The following is a 3,243-nucleotide window of genomic DNA, read 5'->3' as shown; positions in this document are numbered from 1 at the left end:
CTTTACTGGTGTTCCAAATCATTGTTGATTCCACAACACCAAGCAAATAGATAACATCATTAAGGGTCATGTCATAGTCCGTCTCATAGTAGTCCCAAAGAGACTCACTATGTTACTAAGAAAGTGATTGAACATCCAACTTTCACGGGACGTTGACACCCAACTCTTCCGGCTTGTCAATATGTGACTTTATCTCCAAGATGTGAGCACACATAGACTATGCTTGCCAATAGGGATTGAGTGACTTTAAACTTTTCAAGAACTTGTGGGTGAGGGAGAATAATTGGAGGAGGTGGAGGAAGTGAAGAATGATGTTGAGGTACACTATCTTCAAGAGATTTGGGAAGATCATAGTTGTCTGAACCAGACATCTATAATGGGAGAAAATCAAGTTAGTTGATTCAAAGTCCTTAATATAACACCCAATATGAAATATTAAGGCTAGGACCCAACATAATATTTTATAATTTGGAAGAGGGATGCCGTAATCCAAGCTATAAAATATTTGAAGGTAGGCGAATGACGATTCACCAATTTCCACCATGAAAAACGAAATAATTTATTAGGTTTTAATTGGATTTGAAATTCCTAGATCTTTTGAGATTCATTGAACTTTTCAATGGCATGTTTCAATCTCGAGTGTACCCTCTCAAATGTTGTGACTGGGATGCCGAGGATCACAAAGCAAGGTGTGAATAACCATACCAATTCACTTGGTACCCTTAATATTATCACCTAATCAATGTGCCGGTTAACCACACACACTCCATTGATCTATGACAAACATTAAGTCACCCTTCGTAATCCTTACTAGTCCAAGTTAGTGTGCCGGTTAACCACACACGCTCCACCAACGACTTGGTAAGGTACAAAGTGTGAATTCCATGGGCTAGCACCAATATCACATTTTTCCTAAAGTAACTAAGATTGGGAATTAAATAAAAAAATATTTAGTTACTTTATAATAGTCATTATACTTTTAATGAGAATTTAAAGTCATTGTCCTACCCGTTCGGCTAACGACCCTCCACCAGTCAAGCAAGCGGTGGGTGAGAGTGGACACCCATTAAGTTGCCATTTTATAGGCAACAACCTTATACCCACCTTATAGACCGGCTTCATGAATGAGGCCTACTAACGGTAGAACGACTTATTCTTATACATATATATATAATAATTAACCATTAATGTTATAAATAGTATAAGGGTTGAATTTTAACTATTAAAACTCTAAGGGTTGGAATTAAAGTTTATTAAAGTGTGTGAAACTTTACAAATTCCAAAACTTGAGGGCAAGTTTTGTAACTATCCAAAAACTTTTCATTTCATAACTTATGAATTAAAGGTTCATAAAAATGAAGACTCTTCATTTTCATGTAACTTATGTGTTTAAATGTGTGTTAAAGAAAAGTGACCTTTGGATATCCATAACTTGAGGACAAATTATGGACTCCATTAAAACACATAAATGATCAAGAATTAATTCCAAACAATTCAGCAAATAATTCCTATCATCTTCTAAATTCATAAGAACATGAACATGATCATCAAAATTTCAAGAATTATATGAACACATAAAAATCATGGAATTTTGATATATGCTATTATAAATGGATTAGAACAACCATTACACCAACTAAAAAAAGTTTTAAAACACCAAAACAGTTTAGGGTAATGTTTCTAGTCCATTTCCAACAGCAAAAGTCGAAATTCTGCATTCCTATCAAACAAGCAAGCCTAGGCTCTGATACCACTGTTGGGTTTTGAGCAATCTAACACTTCCTAAGTGTGCATGCAACCCTAATAAACCTTGGATCTATGTTTGTCTAATACATGCAAAATAAGAATTTTTCCAAGGTTCATAACCTATCTAACATGGCATGGGGTACTTTTAAACATAAAAGAATTAGATGAGATTACATACCTTTTGATGATGAGTTTGATTCCTAAGGAGTTTGAGGGCCAAGCACCAATAGTGTGAATGCCTCAAATGGAATCACAAATCACCACAAACTCTTGGAAAACTTTGAGAGAGTGTATACACACATAGAAAATCGGCCACACACACGCACACACACTAGTGGCTATTTCATGCAACATAAGCATGCTTATATAGTGTACATGGTTAGGGTGAAACCCTAATAACCCATGACCTTTCCTTTTCCAAGGATCCATGGGCTAAAAGCTTCATGGACTTCCATCCAAGCCTAGCCCATTAACAAATGAGTGTTAGCCCACACCATATAAAATAATAGCCCATAATCTAATTAGTCTTCCTTTTAATCTCTAAATTAATTCATAATTAATTTAAGACTAAGACTAATTAAATAACATAACTTCATATTAATATATTATAACTTATAATATATCAATAAATATATGTGTATAACTCTCATAAAATTATCCATAAATAGTTCGGGTGAAGTGCAACCCAAATGGACCATGTCGGGTCGGGTCAAGTATGTACCAAATAAGTTATGGACTTAGACACCTTATCCAACAAGAATCTCTGGCTAACTGCTCTCTAACATGCCCGCGCTCAAAAGACTTGCAAAATGAGTGAGGATTCTGGATCTCTAAGTGTAACAACGTAAATTTCAAACAATTTTTCACATTTTCAAAAACAGAATTTCATTCATAAATATTATAAAAATGTCATTGTATCACATATAAACCATAGAAACACAACCAAAGATCATAATGTGTAAACACTCCTCATGTGTGTACTGATCATGTCAGCGCCTTCCCGCGATCCTCACTGGTACCTGAAACACATAACACAACACTGTAAGCATAAATGCTTAGTGAGTTCCCCAAAATACCACATATAACACATAATAGCCACTCGAGGCTACAACTCTGTGGACCCTCCGATCCTAACTCTGTGGACCCTCTGGTCCTAACTCTATGGATCTTCCGGTCCTAACTCTGTAATTACATAGCATAAATCACACAGAAATATCATCATGAAAAAACATACAATTACTCTGTCACATAACTCTAATTACAACTTTGGTAAAGTATAGTGAGAAGACTCACCTCAGGTAACTCGGTAATCTTGAACTCTGTAAAAATCTGGTCTAGCCTCCGCCTAATCATATGAAATAAACACTCTTAATCAATACATCTCTCAAGGCTGGACAATTCCCTCTCTTAGTATTCTCAGAAGGGTAAAAGACTGTTTTACCCCTCTCGTGGTTCAAAGACCCTAAAGTTGACTAAACCCTAAGAGTCAACAAAAGT

The sequence above is a fragment of the Lactuca serriola genome, chromosome 4 (genome assembly GCF_051521515.1).
Source record: "Lactuca serriola cultivar US96UC23 chromosome 4, Lser_US96UC23_V15, whole genome shotgun sequence".
NCBI lineage: Eukaryota > Viridiplantae > Streptophyta > Magnoliopsida > Asterales > Asteraceae > Lactuca > Lactuca serriola.
The sequence above is the reverse complement of the archived record's forward strand: the minus strand, read 5'-3'. Positions refer to the sequence as shown.